The sequence below is a fragment of the Nyctereutes procyonoides genome, unplaced genomic scaffold (assembly GCF_905146905.1).
Source record: "Nyctereutes procyonoides isolate TBG_1078 unplaced genomic scaffold, NYPRO_anot_genome, whole genome shotgun sequence".
NCBI lineage: Eukaryota > Metazoa > Chordata > Mammalia > Carnivora > Canidae > Nyctereutes > Nyctereutes procyonoides.
The window spans coordinates 23,842,048-23,863,537 of NW_026575126.1; positions in this window are offsets into that span (position 1 = coordinate 23,842,048).

Sequence of the window (21,490 nt, forward strand, 5' to 3'; positions counted from 1 at the left end):
TTAAACTCTGATAAGAAATGTTTCTATTTCTTAAAATGTTGACATCTTCATTAGCTAAGTAGATTAACAGAATCCTTCATGGTGCACTAGCAGGGCCTTTATACCTCTGATATTCTATTGTTTGAGATTTTTTAAAAAATAAACAAACAATGGGTAATACTTTATAAAGAACTCAGGTCATATTTCATAGCTATTCCATGATATTGCTTTATTTCTTTGCTTATAACACCAGGTGATATTATTGTTTTATATTTGGGGGGTGGTAAGAAAGAGAAGTAGTCAGTATATAAAATGTAGTGCATGTAGTAGGTAAAGTAGGATTGTCATTGGTGATGCTCTTTTATTTTCATGAACTATTTTTTTATATCTATATAAAAATTCCTGGTTACCATGTTTAAACGATTTGATTGATACTACCTAAATATTTATTGAATTAACTAGTTATATCACCAAGGTAAAATACACACTTTGAAATTTCAAAGATTAGGGAATCATGCTTCATGATCACATGAATTTTGACTATGTGTGTATATGAGTGTGTTTCTCCTGGGTACAATCTTTTAGGACATCTTGGATCTAGGTTTTATTGAATTAAAATTTGTCCCGTGATTCTAATGTTTTTTTCTTAAGCTGTGTTTTTAGATAGCAGTTGCTTCTGAATTCTTTGGAGCTTTTAATGGCAGACTTTTGAAGGGCTTAGACACAGTTTAAAAACTGAATAAAAATGAACTGAGAAAACTTTCATATTTGTACACTTCTCATTTGATATTGTTTCTTGCCTCCAAATCTCCAAAAATATTTCAGATTTCGATTTCTGTTTGAGTTGTTCATCATTCCTACAAACTATATAGCTGACCTTTTCATAGATTTGATTTTGGATAAAAATGATGACTTAGAAGATATTTCACCAAGTGAAACCCTGCCAAGACTTGATAAGTGCGGTTCAAAAAACCCAATCCTATAAAGTGAAGACCTAAGATATTGTGAGGTTAACAAAATGAGGGGAGTGAGCCATTCAGCTGGCTGCCACAAAGTTCCTGGGATTTGGGGGTGAGGGATCCAAATCTGTCTGCATCCCAGAGGCAGTGTGACCACCTAGCAATGGCTGTCCTCTGACTTGAGTATTAGTGGCATTTGATCCAGCATCCTCTACAAGGCTGGTAATTCTACGACAGCAGCAGCAATTCCAGGAGTCTCCTGGTTAATTTGTGCCCGTTTCACTGGTCTCATCTGTGGTGACTGAGCCAGAAGAACCCCAGGGACCAGAAATCCACTCTCTTCTGACTCTCAAGAAGACGCTGCATGACACTTTCAAGAAACTTCCCCTTCCCTTTTACATTCCTGTTCCATTCCTTCCTTCTCCATATAAGAACTCTGGTCCACCCACCAGATCTGAGAATAGGTTAAGGCAGAGAGAAGGAGTCAATTACCCAAATCTTTGTCATTGCTGGGCCTGTTCGTGTGGAGTTTTGCTGCAATTTTGTTATGTTCAATGGGATACCATCAGGAATGAATTTGACAAAAGCTGCATCCTTCACTTACATGAGCAGTTTTAGATTTAAGTTCCCATATATTTTTAACTGCTGCCTCTAGATGATTATTACACACGTAGATTTTACTTATTTTAAAATTTTGGTTATATATTTAGCTGAGGAATGTTACCTTCATTAGGGCATGCAGATAGTGTTTTACTAAATTTCCGTTTTGTCCCCAAAAATGACTGCTTGAAACACTCCCCTCCAGCTTTGATTGGTATGAATGGGAATTAAGGGCTATTCATGTCATGATCACAGATGAAATAATATCTACTTTTTAAATGTAAGGTAAATCTAATGTGAAGGAGCCCTTCTGCTTTCTTAAATACCTACGGCATTTGATTTGAAACAATTGTACTGCATTTGCAAAACACACAAAAAAATATACTGCATTTGAGTCTTATCTCCTCTACTAGAATATAAAGCATTATCCTTAATGACCTGATCCGATTCATCTTTATATATCTCACATTGCACACAGTAGGCCTTTAATAAATATATTAAAAAGCAAAGAACATGCACATACACATGTACTTGTAAAATATTCTTCAAAAGACAAACACTAAAGACAAGGCATTAATCATTGCTTTTCAATGTCCTTCAGCCTGAGTGTATAAACAACTGGGAATGAAAGCTGTTAAATATTATGTAATCACACATAGCACATATGCGGCATGGAGAGCCAAAATGTTTTCCAACCTCCTTTGTCACTTAACTTATTTGAATATCTGATCTAGGCATTAGAGATTGAAATCAGCTGATTTCTTGGTGCTGTAAAAGAAATTGAGCTGTAGCCACAGCCTTAATAAGTTTTCATTCCGGCTGAATGATCCTATCCAGAGAGACAGCTTGTTTTTGATGGGAAGTTTACCCAATTCTCAGTAATTAAAACCTCCTATACTCCAGACAAAACTTTGGAAAGTTCTCAAAGAAATTCAAACACTTTGAGGTGCTGTGGGAAGGTCACCTTATATAGCAAGCCACTTAAGGTATGTGGGTTCTTGTTCCACAGTGAGGAACAAAAGGTAGTGATTTTGCTTAGTCTCTTCTTCCAAGAAGATTTAGGCAGTCACACAATGCTCAACAAGGCGGAATCTTTTCTTAGAGCTAATGAAATTGTCTCTCCAAGTCCCAATTGTGTAATCATCATGAATTTAATTTTATGCCTGGATCCTTAGCTTGAGAGTGATGGAGAAAATATGCTACTCTGCTGTGCGGGGAGGAGGACGCTTTAGGAGTTGAAATGTGATTCCAAGCCTGGGTCCAGAGATGGGCTGCAAAATAACACAGAATCCATCCATATCTTATGCAGAATTATTTGTGGATATGCATACATGCATTTTTGGGTGGATGCACAGCTTTTATCAGATTCTCAAAGGAGTTCAAGGCTAGCCTCAAAAGTAGAACTGCTAATTCAAGGGACTCAGCAGGTTCATTCTGATGATTTGACAAATTTAAGAAGTAATGTCTCCAGGACACCTGGATGATTATAACAAACTCCATGTGGATATTTTGACTAATCTAGAAAATAGGTAAACATTAGGGCCTTTGTGTATAGTCATGCTCATTTAGAATAGTGCTCAGATCATGACTGTCATGAGCAAAGCCTTAGAGGGGGCAAACATCTGGGGAGTAAAGTTGGGTGGGAAAAGAGAAAATTCATGTGGACAGTCAAAAAAATGGAATACAGTCAGAGAATAGTATCTAGGGTGGTAGAGGGTCTAGAAATTATGGAACAGGTTAAGCACAACAGAGCAGAGAACATTTAGAAACAAAAAAAGCTTTGCCTGAGGGAGGGAAAACATGAGAGCCATCTTCAAACATCTGGCAAAAGAGAAGCTGGAAGGTTTTTACTCTGGGTGTCAGAGAGGAAAAATCCAGGCAAGGGTGGGATTTGTAGGTTTGGAATTAGCATAAAAAAGCTCTCCTATTAGAACCCTTTAACTGAGATGCCCTGCGGGAGTGAATGTGCTGAAGGAGGTTGGGCAGTCATCTGCAGGCAATGTGTAGAAGGGACTCTTGCGGTCAGGAGACTTGCACTGGATGATTTCCAGATTCATTAGTTCACTGCCAAGTCCTCATCTCTACTTGGATGTCTGGAAGCCATCTTAAACTCGTATCGACATCAAATTTATGCATTTCCTCTTCAAACCTGACCTTCTCTAGTTCTCTTGTTTTTCATTTTATGGAAATTTATTTTGTTTTGTTTTGTTTTGTTTTGTTTTTTAATTAAAAAATCAAGTTTTTATTATTTCCAATATAGTTAACACATATTAGTGTCAGGTATATGACCTGGTGGTTCAATAATTCTATACGTTACTCAGTGCTCATCATGATAAATGAACTCTTGGTCTCCTTCACCAATTTCACCTATCCCCCTCACCCACCTCCCCTCCAATGACCATCAGTTTGTTCTCTATAGCTAAGAGTCTGGTTTTCGGTTTGTCTCTTTTTTTCTTCTTCCGTTTGTTTTGTTTCTTCAATTCTACATGTGAATGAAATCATATGGTATTTGTCATTCTCTAACTGACTTATTTCACCTAGTCTTATACCCTCTGGATCCATCCATCTTGCTGCAAATGACAAGACTTCATTCTTTTTATAGCTGAATAATATTCCATATATACCACATCTTCTCTATCCATTCATCTATCAGTGGACACTTGGGCTGCTTCAATATCTTGACTATTGTAAATAATGCTGTAGCAAACATAGGGGTGCATTTGTTTTTTCAAATCAGTGTTTTTGTATTCTTTTTTACCAAGTAGCAGAATTACTAGATCATACAGTAATTCTACTTTTAATTTTTTGAGGACCCTCCATGCTGTTTTCACAGTGGAATGGCTGCACCAGTTTGCATTGTCATCAACAGTGCATAAGAGTTCATTTTTCTCTACATCCTCACCAAGTCTTCTTGTTTCTTGTGGTTTTGGTTTGCACTTTCCTCATGATGAGTGATTTTGACCATCTTTTCACTCTAGTTCTCTGTCTTAATGAATGATACCACCATCCACTCAGTTATGCATGCCAGAAAACTTTCTATTATCTCTCCTGCAATCCTCATTTCTGACCCTCACCAAGTCCCATTCATTTACCTCCTTTATCTCAAAACTGATCCCTTTGTTTTATTCCTATTGCCACTCCTGTATCATGCCACTAACATCTCTTCCAGGCCACTGCAGTAGCCTGCCTAGGGCTTTGTATGAATCCTTCCTTGCCCTTTCAGCCATTTTTCATACTTAGCCAGCATGGTCTCATAAAAAATCTGATTAAGTTCCTTCTCCAACCAACTCTCTCCTCTGGTTACTTCTTAACATGTCAGTGACTTCCTACTGCTCTTTCTGGCCACAGAACCTGTGTACATGCAGTTTCCTCTATGTGGGATGCTCTTCTCCACCCCTATGCCTCACCCTGTCTCTACTCCCTTACTACTTTTTTTTTTTTTTCAGAATTCAGTTCACCCATAAACTGTTCACCCACCTGTTCAGTTCATTTTCTGACCTTCCTGTTAGGCAATTCTCTCACTGTATCTCTCATGGCAGCATGCTTTTCACAACATCTTCCACAGGTACCATTTGTTAGAGTGAGCCTTTGATTGACACTGTCTTCCCCAACAGACAGAATTTCTGTGGAGTTGGGGACTGTATATTTTTGTTGACACAGAGCTAATAGGTGCTCAGTGAGTAACTCCGGAATCTTATAATTCTGGTCCTGGAACTCGGGGATAGGGCTAATGTAGAGGAGCACTGAGTGAGCCAAGGCTTGGGGAAGGGGCCATGAAGAGTAGTTGAAGAAGCTGATGGCAAAACTGGCCCACTTCCCAGATTCACAGGGGCTCCTCAATAATAGCAGCCTCAGAATGGTTACGATTCTAGTAATTCTCGAATCTGCTCTTTGATCCCTGATCCCATCAGGGGTTTAGTGCTATGGAAGGTGAGACCTTTCCTGTTACCCTGTTAACATACAGTGCAGCCCCACGTAGCCCCCTTTAAGTTCTCCCAGACTCCAAGAAGAGGGTCTTTTGGCTGCCCTCGGTGTAGCCCTGAAAGATTCCCCTGGCCCAGCTGCACACATCTGTTCCTCTTTTGATTGCTTGCCCCAGGGCTTCTTTCTGCTACACATCTTCTTAGACTCTTAGATTTCCTGTAGGCAAAACTTCCAGCCAGTGGTCTAGCCTGGTGGTCAGGACCGAGAATCATCCTGCCAGAGCCTATTACCAGCTCCTCTCCATTTCACTATATACCTTAGCCAGACAAAGATCCATGGCCATCCTTTCAAGTCAGCTCATATAAGGTGCTCATTCTGAGAAACATACTCCATTTAGACTTTGTTAATAAACAGGGACTTGAATGGGAGACTGGATCACTGGAGGCCACTGGGGGTACTGAGGTGCACCAAGTTCCATTTGTTTTTTGAATGTTACTGTAGGATAGTAACAATTATGGTGAACTGCAGTCTCATTATTCATATCTTATTTTTGGGTTTAAAGTGAATCTTTCCCCAAATTTCACAATGCAGTGAAAATCTAGTACAGCACACTGGAAGTCATTCAATAGAATCTGTTGCTCACGTTGGAATGCTGTGAATTTTGGATTACATCACTCAGAAATGAAATGCCAGCCCTAGGGCAAGATTCCAAAGGCTCTGCTCTCTTAGAGGAGACTTTAGGGGAGTTTATTCCTCCCCTGCTGGCTGCATTTTCCCTTGCATCTGGTCTGATGGAATAATTGGCTTTGTCCTTGGAGAAGTAGGAATTTGACCAATAAAGGAGCATCCTTTGCTTCTCTGGGAGATCAGAGATGGTTCTTTGGAGTGAGGAGGAGCTCTGGTGTGGGTAGGACATAGCTATAATGCTGAGGCTCTAGGGTGATGTTCCCTTAACAACAGACCTGGAGACAGTGGTTTAAGTCAAGTCGTTCATTTAGGAGGCTATCCCAGGACATTCTATGAGGCAAGAAAGAAAAGTGAAAAAAGAGTCAGTACTGTGGACCCCTGGGGCTCAATCCCACTGGAGAGCCCTGAGACCCTGTAGACCGTCCTGTAACCTCTGACCCCTGCCTCTCTGTAGCTGAACCTCTCCCAGGCTGGCACACCCACGTGCACTTGCCTTCTATATCTTTGTGTGTGTCTAGGGCAGGACAGCTGTAACACCACAGCTGACAGAGATGGGATGTCTCACTGGGATATCGTAACCTGGGCCCATGCTTCGGACCTCAGACTCTGTGGCAGGGGCAGTAACAGAGGAAGCAGGTGGGAGGACAGATTGGATTGAGGTGATGCTCTCAGGCAATGCTAAAGCAAAGGTCATGAATGGAGATGGAGCTTTGTCTCTCCAGCTCACTGCCATCATCTTGCTCCCGAGCACTAGGGAGGGACTTGTGGCCCGGGGCCTCTTCCACACACCCCCTCAGGTTGTACTTTCTGTAACTTTGCTCTTTAGGGCCCTGATATTCCCTTTAGATTCCCGGAACTACCAGGGAGCCAGGGAACAAAGAATGGGTGATAAGGGTAGAAGCTGTTTTGTGCTTTACCACAAGCCTGCATCTGCCCTGCTGGGCATGGTCCTGCCTGTACTGAGCTCCCGGAGTTGACCTAATTGCATTTTATCCAGGGAGTTCCGGGCAAGAAAACAGGCGTATGCTCAGCTGGATTCTGGTTTACCCATGTAGCAGGTCAGCTAACAGAATTTATTTAAGCTCCTTAATAAATTTGTACTAACAACTACTTCCTCCTAAAATTTGGACTAGGAATCAAACCAGCTTCAAGTGGGCCTTGTCAGCAATGTTCATTTTTCTTGTTGCTGTGGGTTAAGTGTACAAGGTTAATCAAGGGGGTGGAATTGGCCACATTAGTTTCATCTGGATGGCCTTTATACTTTTCCCCCCTCTGGCCTCACACCTTGCCTCTCTCTTCATGTGCCTCCCTTCACTCCATCCTTCATTTAGTGATCATTTCAAAGAAAATATTGCAAAAAAAGTGCTGACACATAAAGCTGGAATTCCGTGTCTCTCCTCTCGCTCCACCAAAAATTCGACTGCTCAATTCACTTAAAATTCAGCGAATAGCAAGTCAGCCCCCACACAGAAGAATACAAAAATATTTCTTGACCCAGCTTTCATTCAGGTGCGTAACATAGGGTGGAATGGTCTTGAAAACTGGACAAAAATTCGAGTCATAAAAGCCAACCATGATTTTGCTTGTGTAATATGGCCTTCTAAATTTCAGTCCTTCTGACTGGCTTCATTTTAAGTAGCTGAGAAAAATAGAATCTGCCAAAAATGGTTTCCAGTGTTCAAAGTCAACCGAGACCCAGCCGGTGTTCAGTAATTACAGCTTCGCAATTTCTAGGAGATTCCGTCCCCACCAGACCTGCCATCTCATGTCCCCATTTGTAACATTGTTCATTATATTCAACCTGCTGCCATCACTCTAGAGCTTTCAAAGGTATTCTGGGGGCTATCTTGCTGTAGGACACGGATAATGAAATAGTTAGATGTGACTTGTATTATAATCGCCTCACCTAACCCCCATTTAGCTTGAAAAGTAGACTTAATAAAAGCAGGAGTGAAAGGCACTTTATGTTTTTAATAAGGAGTCTCATATGGTATTACCTGCTGTTTTTCATTGTGTGTCTCGTCTCGTGGTTTTCCTTTGAGATACATGACAGAAGAAAGCCAAGCACATCTCTTAATCTTAAAGCACTTTAAGAATCTATTGCAGTAATCTACCAAAATCGATCAATAACTTCAAGCTAACAGGGCTGATTTCTAAAGTACATATGTGTACTTATGGAGACAGGCTCATTCGTTCGCTAGCAAGTAAGGGCCATCTTCTGTCCAAGAAACGAGAGGATTCCACTGTATAATAATTTAATGTTCTGTTTGCAAAAGGTAATTATAAAACTCTCATTCCATCTCCTGCTCTGATGGGCTCAGGATGAATTTAAAATGGATTAAGAGGAAATGGATAAGACGTTCTGTATTGCTGAACTCTGCCCGGTGTCATGATATGCAAACAGTGAGCAGAGCGCGGAAACTACTAAATACACACCGAAGAGATGACAGGCTCAAATGCAAGAATGCCTGGATCTGCCGGAGGAAACGGTTCCTAAAAATAGTGCTCACGATTTACAGAAGAGAAAATCTAGCTGTGGTGTAAAAATCTTTGAAGGCAGAGCTGCTTGGAGCTGGATGCTATAAACATATTCATGATGTTACGTTTGGAGAGGCATCTATTTTCTATGCATTAATCTCAGATGAGAAAGGGTAACGGCGTCTATGGGCCTGTAGTATGTGCTGGATAAAGGATGGGATGAACCTTTGCCACTAATGAGCTCTGTGACATGCAGCAAGCACAATACTTCTTTAGGCCTTACCTATAAAATGGGTCTGTTAAACTAGTTCCCGGGGCTGTGCTGTGCTAAATGATGTGGGCAGACTTGAATATTCAGGAGTTTTCTTAATTCTCGTCTATTTATATGATGCAAAATGGATGGTTAAAATCTTGGGACCACATTTCTCTAAAGCTGTTTGCATCTCCCCTTTTCTTCTATGTCATTATGAGTTTTAAAATCAGAAAATGATGTATGCTCTTTGTAACAGGACAATAATGTAGAGATGTAGAAAGAAAAGGATTCAAACTGACTGTCCCTCCCAAATCTTCTTCTAGAACCACTTTCTTTTCTTTTCTTTTCTTTTCTTTTTTTTTTAAATATTTTATTTATTTATTCATGAGAGACACACACACACACACAGAGACGCAGAGACACAGGCAGAGGGAGAAGCAGGCTCCATGCGGGGAGCCGGATGTGGAACTGGATCCTGGACTCCAGGATCACGCCCTGAGCCTAAGGCAGACGCTCAGTCATTGATTAGCCCAGGCATCCCTAGAACCACCCTCTTTTACTCCACCTAAGGTAGTCAGTGGTAACAGCTTAATATATATTATTCCATTGTTTTCACAATGCTTTTAATATATGCTCATACTTAGGTTGTTCTTTAAATACTTTCTTTGATTAAAACGACATCATTTTTCTTGAAGATTATTTATTCGAAAGAGTGTGAGAGAGAGGACATAAGCATGCATGAGTGGAGGGAGGGGTGGGGGGGAGTGAGCGAAAAAATCTTCAAGCCAACTCTGCTCGGAGCATGGAGCCCAACTCAGGGCTTGATTCCAGGACCCTGAGATCATGACCTGAGCAAAATCAAGAGTTGGCCACTTAAACAACTGAGCCACCCAGGCGTCCTTCATTCTTCTTTTAGTAAGGTATCATGGACATTTTTCTAGGTTAAGGGTAGGAAACTATGGTGCACAGGCCAAATCTGGCCATATTAAAGAAAAAGTTTGCCAACTCTTTTCAAATATATGCAGTTCCATCTCCTTGCTTTTAGAAGGTTGCATAATATTCCATAGAATGGCTATACAGCATCGGTTCAAATTGACTGGCTCAGGTAGTCGAAAAGTACAGAGGATTATATAGAGGCTTCAGGTCCTGTTAGATCCAGGGACTGAAATGATGTATTCAGGAGTCTGTCTCCCTCTGGTTCGAATGTCAGCTTTCTTCTCTTGTAATCTCAATGCTCAGACAGTCTTTCCTCATTTAGTTTTGACAAAATGGACACCCTCAGTTCCAGTCTTAAACCTCATTCTATGGTGGTAAGAGAGCTTTTCTTTCCTGGTAGTTTTATCAGAAATCCTGGGTAGGACTTTCATGGGCCTGGTTGTTCAGCCCTGAACCAGGCTCTATGGCCAGGGGCCAAGTATTTTATTGGCCAAGCATGGAGCACATACTCTTCTCTGGGTCCTGGAGTGTGAGGCTAGCTTTACCAAAACAAATAGAGTGAAAATGAACAAAGTGTGGTTGTCCAAAGGATAACTGGGGTACCATTGTTGAAAGAAGAGAGTGAATACCAGGAGCTTGAGAAAACAAATGCCCGCTATAAGCACAGATTCCCCACAGACCTATGCTGGGTTGGATTTTGTACTTTTAAGATTTCATTGACCACTGCTAGAGAAGTTTCCAGAAAGTTTGTTGTAGTTAATCATAGTCTCATCAGTGATCCTTAGAGTGTTGTGTTTTCTGTATTGTTACTTGCACTGGTTATTACATCAAAAAGTTTTTTTTATTGATGTTTGGAAAAGGTATCTCATCATTTAAATTTGTGTGCCAATGACTACTAGTGAAATTGGGTATCTTTTTAAAATAACCCTATTATTTATGACATGTGTTTATTTTTATATGGAATGTTATTTTTACACCCTTTGCCCATTTTTCTATTGTTGCTTATCTTAACATATATGTAGAAGCTCTGAGTATATTAGGGATATGAATCTTTTGTCCATCATGTATGTTGGAAAAATGTTTTTTTCATCAATAATCTCTTGACCTGATTTATGGCATCTGTTACTACATTTAGAAAAGTATATGTTAAATTCTGTGAAGGAGTCTTTCCAAATGTAGAAATCAATCTCAAGGCCTGAGAGAGTTGAGTAAAACTACTATTCAAAGTTATGTTCATCTCTATAAACACATTTAAAATGCTCATATTCAGAAGTTATATGATTTAGGGCACAGAAATAGAGCACCACTCAGCTTGCTCTATTTGCTGTGTGATGTTCAGAAAGAGATCTGGGCTCAGATACTCAGTCCCCTTTACCCACATGGGGTCATCTGTGCCTGGCCTGCTCATCTCTTCCTTAATCCACTAACAGAAGCCAAGGAATGTTTTTGCTTAAAATTAAAGACTGGAAATCTATCAGCTCTCATTCAGATTTTCAGTTCAAAGAAACAACTTCTAATTATGTAACATTTTTGCTTAATCATATTATAAGGCACTTTTCTTAAACTTATTTTTTCATATAATTGTGAATTAAAAACTGTAATAGAAAAGTGTGTTTGTGTGTTTTTGTATACTAGTAAACAGTTTTGAATCATTACTGTAAAGGTTTAACTAGAGCATTTCTGTGTGTAAAGTAGTTGTGCAATAACACATGATATATTTACTTTAAATCTGGACTGAGGGGCACTTGGGTGACTCAGTGGTTAAGCATCTGCCTTCAGCTCAGATGGTGATCCCGGGGTCATGGGATGGAGTCCCATATGAGGATCCCCACAGGGAGCCTACTTTTCCCTCTATGTCTCTGCCTCTCTTTGTGTGTCTCTCAAGAATAAATAAATAAAATATTTTTTAAAAATCTGGACTGAACAACTGACGTCACTGCACACACAGCAAACTGACAGACAAAAGGATTGTGGATCATTTTATTTTTCTATTCTTAATGACCTAAATTTCAAGAGTCTTCAAGTAGTTTTAATTATCCAGCATAGTCCTACCATTTCGGTTTAGATTATAATCTTTGGGAGGTGACACAAGAACTTATTGAAGTATTTTTTTTCCCTAAGCAGTGCCCAACAATAGCTTATAATTAGATGTATCAAAAGATTTAGTTTTCCCCAAATAGATGAAGTCCTCTTTTATATTGGGTATTATTTTCCTTGATCAATTTTTTTTCAGTTAAGCAACTTGGTGAAAAACTGTGAGTGGACATTTTCTCTACTGAAAGGAAACACTGATTTGCCATCAATCCCAAACCAGCAAAGGACAACACACAGGGTAGCTGGCCAAAGGTCAGGTCTCGGTAGCTGTAATCAGCCATCGGTTAATTTAATTAATTAATTAAGTGATACACTGTATGTATTAAGTGAACTTTATGATGTACTATGACCAGAAATTAATGCTCTAGTCCATAGAATATCATATAAAGAAAGAATTATTGTACAAGATAATTGTGATTCATCTACTAGAAAGAACTTGGTAACTAAATTCTAAATGTGATAAATGAGAATACATTTTGCTTGATTCATAGCTGAGGGTCTCACGGTGTCTATCTCAGAGTCCTCATCAGCATAAACATCTGCATTTAGTGTACTTGCTGCAGGAGATGGTCAAAAGAAGATTCTGAATATTAGGATACTGAAGCTAAATGTGCCAATCTTCAATCAAATTACATTCCTCCAATGCACATGCCTTCTGTTTGAGGAATAGTAATAATAACAAATATATGAATACACACACACACACACACACACACACACACACACAATTAAACCCATTAATCCTCTCAACAACTCCATAAGGGAAACACTGTTGTTTCCTCCTTTTTACGGACAAGGAAATGGAAGAGAAGATAGGTAAAGACAGGTAAAGCCCCTTGTCTAAGGACACCATCGCAATATGGAAAAGCCAGGTTCAAATCCAGTCAAACTAGCTCCAGGCAATTTTAATTCCTACATCAGGTTTGCCACACAAGTCACTGTAATGGTCTGGGATGGAGACTTATGCTTGGCACTTTTAGGAATATTGTCTCTCTCACTCCAACACACATTTGTTTTTGCTTCTGGTGGTGATGACACATTTACCTCTACTGCTGCCCTACTTTACAGATTGTGTGGATTGAAATATCACAACTGGTTGCTATATACACTGCTGCTCCTGACTTGCTAAACTGTTGGCAGCCTTAACCTTCATATTTAGTTCCACCTGTTTTCTCTTATTCTGTTCACAGTGGGAATGAAAAGCAGCCGAGTTTCTATTTTTGTCTATTAATGGTTCCATTACTTGGAAGCCATTTTTAAATAGACCTCCCTCCTTTTCCAAGTTCAGCAATCTGTTCGTTTCTGTCCTGGTCCAACCCTTTAATCATCATCATCAGGGATCACCTCCCAACTGCCTCTGACATCTCTATATTCCTGTGGAGCCCAGGATGGAATGAATATTCCAATAAGAGAATGGGACATCACTTCTGGCCCTCACAAACTACATGATTCTTTGCAGTATCCAGGCTTCCAGTTTGCATTCTTTCCTGCCTCGGTCTTCTGCACCTATGGCATTCTTATTCAACAGTAGCCCTTTAACAATGAAATTAAGATTTGCTGCTTGGGACAGAAGTTGCTCTGCTCCTCAGTTCTCTACACAAACCAGATATAAACAGTGCCTACATTAGATTCTGAATTTTCCTAAAGAGGTTATCAGCAGAACATGTTTCAAAACAATAATTGGAACCCCAACTATTCTTTTTTCAAAAAAAAAAAAAGATTTTTTTGAGGGAGAGAGAGAATCTTAAGCAGGCTCCATGCTCAGCGTAGAGCCTGACAGGGGCTCAATATCATGACCCTGAGATCATGATCTGAGCTGGAACCAGGAGTAGGGCCCAGAAACCACAACTATTTTAAAGTCAAAATTGGGATGTTCATGAATTTAGAGTCTCTATTAGTTTTTTTTTATAAGATTTTTAAATTTGAAATAGTTATTTTGAAAAAAAGTGGCTAGATAAATGTGATTTATTTTTGCTTAAATTATCTAATTTGATAGCCAATAGTTATGTAAAAGGACTAAAGTTTAAACTCTTATTTTGTGATTATAAAATTTCCTATTGTTACTTAAGTTTTGGGTTTTTTGTGGGGAGGATGATCTATCTTTGGTGAAATTGGTAAAACACTAGAATCTGTCTTTGTATAATCTAGGACAAAGTAATTAGCTTCAAAACCCGTCAGGGAAGTGTTCAGTGTAAATAAATAGCTACTTGTCTTAATGAAGGAGGTTTTTAATACTAAAGAAAGTTGAGTGGAAAGTCTGAGAAATTTAAGAGACAGTATGTAAAATTCTCTGCCACAAGCTGAATCTATATTTGTAGATAGCAGAATCTTTAGTACAGAACTAAAGAGACCAAACAGATTAAGGGATGATCATCAATCCACATAATTTAATATGATTCCCCATATATTGTCACTAATTTTTATTAATTGTCCTATATTTCATTTGAGAAATGAGAATATATATTTTCCTTCTCCTTACATTCACATCATTCTTGGTTGAAGGATCTGGAATTTACAACATCAGGTACTTAGAGATTAATGAGCAGTGCAAGATATATGGATCCTTTAAAATATCAAAGATAATCTCTTGATAATTATATTGGTTATTTGGCAGCTATCCTGTAGATGACAGAGTAGATTGTGAATTTTTACAGAGTAAAATAATTCAGCATTAAGGACAACTATAATGTTTCATGTCTTTAGAAACTATTTATTTTGAAAAATTTGCCTGTACAGTATAAAGCTACAATTACATTGATCAATTGTGTTAGCTTATCTGTGTTGGTTTAATTTAAAAATAGTTCATTGAAACAAAATAAAACAACACCTAGGTATAATTAAGTAAAAAAAGGAATTCCTCCCTTACTCTTTTAATTTAAATTGCCAAAATGAAAAAAACCCACAAAAAGCAGATTGATAATATCCACTGTAGAAGAAAAAGGACTGTGCATCATTGGTGGCTATATAAATTGATGAAAACAATTTTGGAAATGGATTTGGCAAAAGAAAAAAAGATCAAAACTTTAAATGTATGTACTGTTTGACCCAGAAATTTCACCTTAGTGATATATCTTACAGAAAATTCCAAGGATGTTCATTACAGCATTTGCAATAGAAAATAGGGATACATGAAATATCTATCATGGAGTGATGTTACATAAATTAGAATATATTCTGAGAAAGATATATGGCTTTAAAACACATGGTAGGTTTCCATGTACAGATGTGATGAAACATCATGAGAAAAAAGTACCTCATTCATGGAATATGGTATACTTACTTTTTCTTTCTTGCACAACTTTTTGTTTTTCTCTTGGGTTAATACTTATCTTGCTTTTTTGTTTTCTTGGTTTTCTGGGTCCTTACCCTTCCTCTGAGGAAACACATCAGGAGTCTATCAATTTCATATTCTTGGGGACATCTTCCCTGGGGCTTACTGGCCACCCCAACTCTCAGCTGGCTGCTGTCTAGTTATCATCTTCTCTCCATTTGCCAATACTCCTGTTCCTTGCACTTTGATGAAACCTTTGCATCTATAACTTTGTAATTGTAGCAGATGTTGTTGGTGCCCTCCCCAGATTCCTTCGATATTCAAACTTCTGTTATCTGTTGCTGGCTATGACTACAAGCACCTCTGACTCTCCACCTGAAGGTTTCTCTTGGTTTATACCCTAGGGAAACTCTCAGCCAGTGAGGGCAATTTTGGTGCCCGTTCTAAATGTCTCTTGAATTCCTCAAAAGGATTGAGTCCCAGTTGTCTATGGAGATGACCAATCTGAAAAAGCATTATTATTATTATTATTATTATTATTATTATTATTATTTTGCCTCCTTTCCTTCTTTGTCTTAGTCTACCATCATCCCCCACCCCCATCAGTGCTCCCTGGGATCACCTCCCAAATAAACTATTTGTACTAAAGTCCTTGTCTCAGAGATTGTTTCTGAGGAAACCCAAGTTAGAGATATTTGCATGTTGGAAAAAAAAATCTTTAAGGTTAACCGTCATGCTTACTTGCTAATTCAGCTTGATATAGAAATCTAGGTTGTAAGTCATTTTCTGAAAGTTGAAATCGTTGCTCCCTTATATTTAAATTTTCATTATTTTTGAAAAACGGAATACCATTCTGATTCCTGATCCTTTGCATATGTAACTTGATTTTTTTTCCTCTCTGGAACTTGTAGATCTTTCTCTTTGTTTCTAGTTTTCCAAAATTTCATAATAATATGCTGCAGTGTAACGTTTTTGTTTGTTTGTTTGTTTTTTATGGTGGTAGGCATCAGATGAACTATTTCAATTCTTGAAACTCCTGCCCTGCAAGTCTGGGATATTTTTATGTTTATTTATTTTATTGATAATATTCCTTGTTCTATTTTCTCTGTGGTATCTATCTGAAATCTATTATCTGATATTGAAGTACCTGACCCATCCTCTAATTTTCTTAATATTTTCTATTTCTTTTTCATTTCTCTCTCTCTCTCTCTTACTTTGCTTTTATGGACATTTTCTTATTCCAACTATTCTATCGAGTTTGTTATTTGTTCTACTTGAGGTTTAATTTCAAAATTTTTTGAACTCTGATTTTTTTCCTTTCAAAATTCTGAAATAATATTTATTCTTAGTTTGTGGATGCTATTATCTTTCCACATATCTCTGAGGTTATACATGATACTTTTTTTTGAAGCTTTCTTCTTCCATAGCCTCTTTCCTCCAATCAGTTTTTTCCCCTCTCTTTGTGTTGAGTTATGCATTTTACATTAAAACATTTTCTCAACTATTTGATAATCCTCAGTTGTCTCCTTAGGGACACTCAAAAGTTGATTGAAAGCTCTCGGAGCATGAAGGAAGTTTTCACCTGTGTGTTTTAATGTAGTATCACAGGGTCAGGCCACTATATAGTCTGCATGTTTACTACTTTTGATAACTGAAAAGTCTTTCATAGAGTAAATATAATAAATTAATGATTGATATTGAGCTACTGATTGACATTGAGTATGGATTTAAAGTTGTTACTAGAAATGATTCTCAGATGTACATCTTTTTACATGTATTGAATGATTTCCTTAAAAGAGACTTTATTTTTCTGAGTTTGTCATGAAGATGCAGCAAAACAGGAAAGGATCCTCTCAGGCTTTATGATGGAAAAATTGTGGTAAGGTTATTGCATCTCCTCAGATTAAACATTCCTGTGAGCCCCAGTCAGAGGGTGTATGTCCAAGTCTCTTCAGACGTTTTCAGATGCGAAGCCCAAACTCATCTTAATTTGATGCATTGCAGTATCATCCTGTTGTTCAGCTTTAGAGAAAAAGATATTTTGCTACTTTTTTAGAATGCCTAGGAATGTCACTGATAGAGAAATTTTAATGTAGAATTCAATAGTTTCACATTATTGGAACCTAAACATTTGGTGAGTTGTAATGGTCATAAATGACATAGCACATAGATGTTATTTACCCTAGTCAGCTTTACTGAGGCAATAATGGGGTGTGTCTACAAGGCAATTGCCTGTTAATATTTTTGTCCTTAAGGAACTGGACTGGCATTACCAACTCACTCCTCTCAGCAACTGAACTCTGTGGTAACATATCTCTGATTTGTCTGTTTTATCTTGTTATGTGGGGAGAGTGGATAGCGGTTAACAGGTAAATGGATGGACTTGAAGCCATTCATTTGCTCTCCTGAAAAGATTATTCTAACCATTGTTATGGATTGAATTATGTCTCCCCAAAGAAGAAACGCTAGAGTTCTAACCCCAGGTACCCTAATACGTACTCTTATTTGGAGATTGGGTCTTTATAGTAGTAATCAAGTAACAATAAGTCATTAGGTGGGACTTGATCTATGATGAATGGTGTCTTTATAAAAAGGGAAAATTTGGGTACATTCATAGAGACAAGATGATGTGGAAAGACACAGGGAGATGCACTCATCTGGAGGCAAGGCGAGAAGCTCTCACAAGGAACCAACCCTGCTGACATCTTGGACTATTAGCTTCCATAATTGCAAAATGATGAATTTATGTTGTTTGATCCATCTTATTTGTGGTGTTTAGTTAATGGTAGCCCAAGCAAACTAAAGCCACCATTTATTCCATTCCAGTTTGTGAATCCAGCTCTTTGTGCCATAGCCTCTGAGCACATTTTCATGGAAGAAAATCTTAGCTTTAGAAGAGTATCAGGTCCATTTATGCTAAACAGATAATAGTTTTGTAACCTCCTAAGTATGAAGATATTTTGAAATGTAACTGTTGCTTTTTTTCCCTCCCCTTATTTCTGAATTTAGAAAAAATTATCTCATTAGAAATGTTGTTTTCAAATATGTTATCAAGCCAATTAAAATATAGGCTTCTGGATTTTGCCTGGATTGTAATGATAATGCTAATTATGAACCCAACACCCCAGCTTTCTAGGCTTCCTCTTCTGAAATCAAGCTGGCAGTTCTGTGATTGTAAAAGCACTGAATGGTCATTACCAGTGTGGGATGAAATCACCGATGAATGTTTGACAGTTCGTAAGGCAGAGTAATATTACTCAGATGTTTTGTTTTCTCCTTGTGATGTGAGCGAGATCATAATTACAGCATATTTCAAATCATCGCTTACAAGGAAATGACTCACTCTATTATACAGTACTACATTGGGGCCCCTGCCATGGATATAGACAAATATTGTTTTGTTTATGGTTTTCTTTGAGATATGAGAAGACCAAACAGAGGCTTATGTTCTTGGAAATCTTACAGTATATTTTTCCTTTTAATAAGATGCCTGGTTAAATCCAAAACTAATATTTTACACTGATGCCTGGTATGCACTGACATGTCATCATGTCATACACATGCTAGTCAGGACTTATACAACCACAACACCAGAGCAATCCCAGAGTCTCCAGATAGCTATGAAATGAGCATTATGCATGAATAGGTGGAGCTTCTTTGCTTGTGCTCTTGACATTTTTTACTGACCTTGTTTGGAGCTGAACACTGCTGCAGGCACCCTTAAATTGATGCCTTATGACAGGTTCTCAGTTGGGTAGTCAAACAGCCAAATTTACTGTAAGTTCTTTTTCTATTCTTTCTGGGCCATTTGCCCAACTAATAATAGTTACTGTTATTCTTCGACTCTACTAGTGACTGAACAGTCACTTTTTATCCGTTTTTTTTTATTCAATAAAAAACTACCCAATTTATTGGAAAACTGATTGCATGAAGAAAGGAACTAAAATTTTATTTTTTTATTATTCATTATGGTCAAAGGCCTATCATCATTTATATCATTATTAAGTGTTATATTTATGATGACATTGAAATTTACCATTCTGTGGGGCTGGTCTGCCATTTGAATTTTCAAGTTGGCCTCTCTTCTACCAACTTCTCACTTTCTAATGATTCTAACACATAGATACATGTCAAGCACTCCAAAATATTTTTGTCTTTTGGTGGGCCTCCAGCTTCAGAGGCTAGCATGGCTCCGATCACAATCATCTACTTCACCCAGCAACACCTTAAATATCAGAGTTCCCCAAGGTGTCCTCTTCTCTTCCTGTTTTTCCCTTTGTTCTCTCTGGGCAATTACAACCCTTTCCCTTGCCTCCAATAGATGTTGATGACTCCCACAACCGTATCTCTGCTCCCCACTTCCTCCTAAACTCCAGATCTATCTCATGATTACAAAAAACATTATTGGAGCTCCTTCTGTGTCCCACAGATATGTCAAGCATAACACGTCCACACCAAATACGTTATGTTTTCCCCAAAACTCCTCTCCTCAAAAAGCATACCTCCATTAATAGCATCAGTACTTCTCTAGTCTCCCACACTGGGATAGCCAGCTCATCTTCACCACCTCTCTTTCTCTCACCTCCTCACATGCTTATCATAAAAAAATCTATTGATTCTTTTCCTAAATCTCTGTTCTGTTCTTTCTCTTGGAAGCTCATCATGGCTGGCTTAGTTTCTGACCTTATTGTTTGCCTGGACAATTGCAGTGATCTCCTGTTTCATCTTTAGTCACTTTTTCTTTCAATCCTCCATCCACTGTGTCTCCAGAGTTATCTTTTTACATGAAACGAGATCATGTCAATCTCCTGCTCTGAATCTGGCAGATTTTGCCTTTCAACCTGTTGCCTTAGCATCGACATTGAAAGGCATGTGCGATCTCAGTTTAGAGCAATATCGAGTTTCATCTGCCCCCAAGTAGAGCTCCACTGCTTATTATGCTGAGTGAATCTGGTTCTATGCATGTGTGATTCATTTTTATTCGCAGTGATTTTGCAAGTCCTGTGTCCCCTATCTCAGTAAATGGCACTGCTATATGTCCGTTGGTCAAAACTGGAAAGCCAATATTCATGATGATCCTCTGCTCTTATCTCTCTCTGTACTGAGCTCCAACCTAGATTACATCACTATTCTAGATATTTCCCAGACTTTCTATCTCTACTGTTGTTGCTGACCTAGGAAGCAACATTGTCTTTCTCCTAGATCCCTAAAAAAGCTTCTGACTATATCTGCCTGTCTCTGGGTCTGCTTCTTTTCCATTCTCCTGTCTGGCCACACAAGCTGTCTTCTAGAATGTACAGTTTATCATGCTCTCCTCAAAAAAACAAAAACAAAAACAACAAAAAAACAATTCAAAGGCCCTCCACAGACTTTAGAATAAAAACTACTCTATAGTTGACTCCTGCTCTTTCCCCAGGGGTGTGTTCCTCTACACTCCTTTTGGTCTTTCCTTGACCATGCTTTAGCCATACTGGACTTCTCCCCCCCCCCTTTTTCTTTTTAGCATCATACACTCTCTCTTACTTGCATACACTCTCCATATAGGTGGATCCTTTTCCCTGGAAACACCTTCCTTGTTCTTGTCACCTGGCTAGTTTCTATTGAGCTTTTATTTATTTATTTTTAAAGATTTTATTTATTTATTCATGAGAGTGGGAGAGACACAGGCAGAGAGAAAAGCAGGTTTCCCGTGGGGAGCTTGATGCGGGACTCAATCCCAGGACCCCAGGATCATGACCTGAGCCAAAGGCAGATGCTCCACCACGGAGCCACCCACGGAGCCCCCACTGATCTTTTAGTTCCCAACTAAAGGCAACTTCTGGGCAGTATTCATTCCTCCTCGTCCTTCAACCACATTAGGTGCCCTTGCTACATTCTGGCGTAGCTCCCCCTGTCAGAACCCATGTCACAAGAGACTGCAATTGCTCTTATAATCAATTATCTCATGTTTCCCCAGCTGGAATGTAAGGTAAGGGAAGGATAGCTATATGCCCTGAGTCTTGCACAGTACCTTGCAGGTAGGAGGTGTTTGATAAATACTTTCTAGCCTTGTAGTGAGACGAATACACAGAGCACTTTAAGAAGATGCTTACACACACACAATAGATGTTGAAACAATGAGTAAAGAATTGATATTCCTTTTTTTAAAGATTTTATTTATTTATTCATGAGAGACAGAGAGAAAGAGAGGCAGAGACACAGGCAGAGGGAGAAACAGGCTCCATGCAGGGAGCCTGATGTGGGACTCGATCTTGGGTCTCCAGGATCACACCCTGGGCCAAAGGCAGGCGCAAAACCGCTGAGCCACCG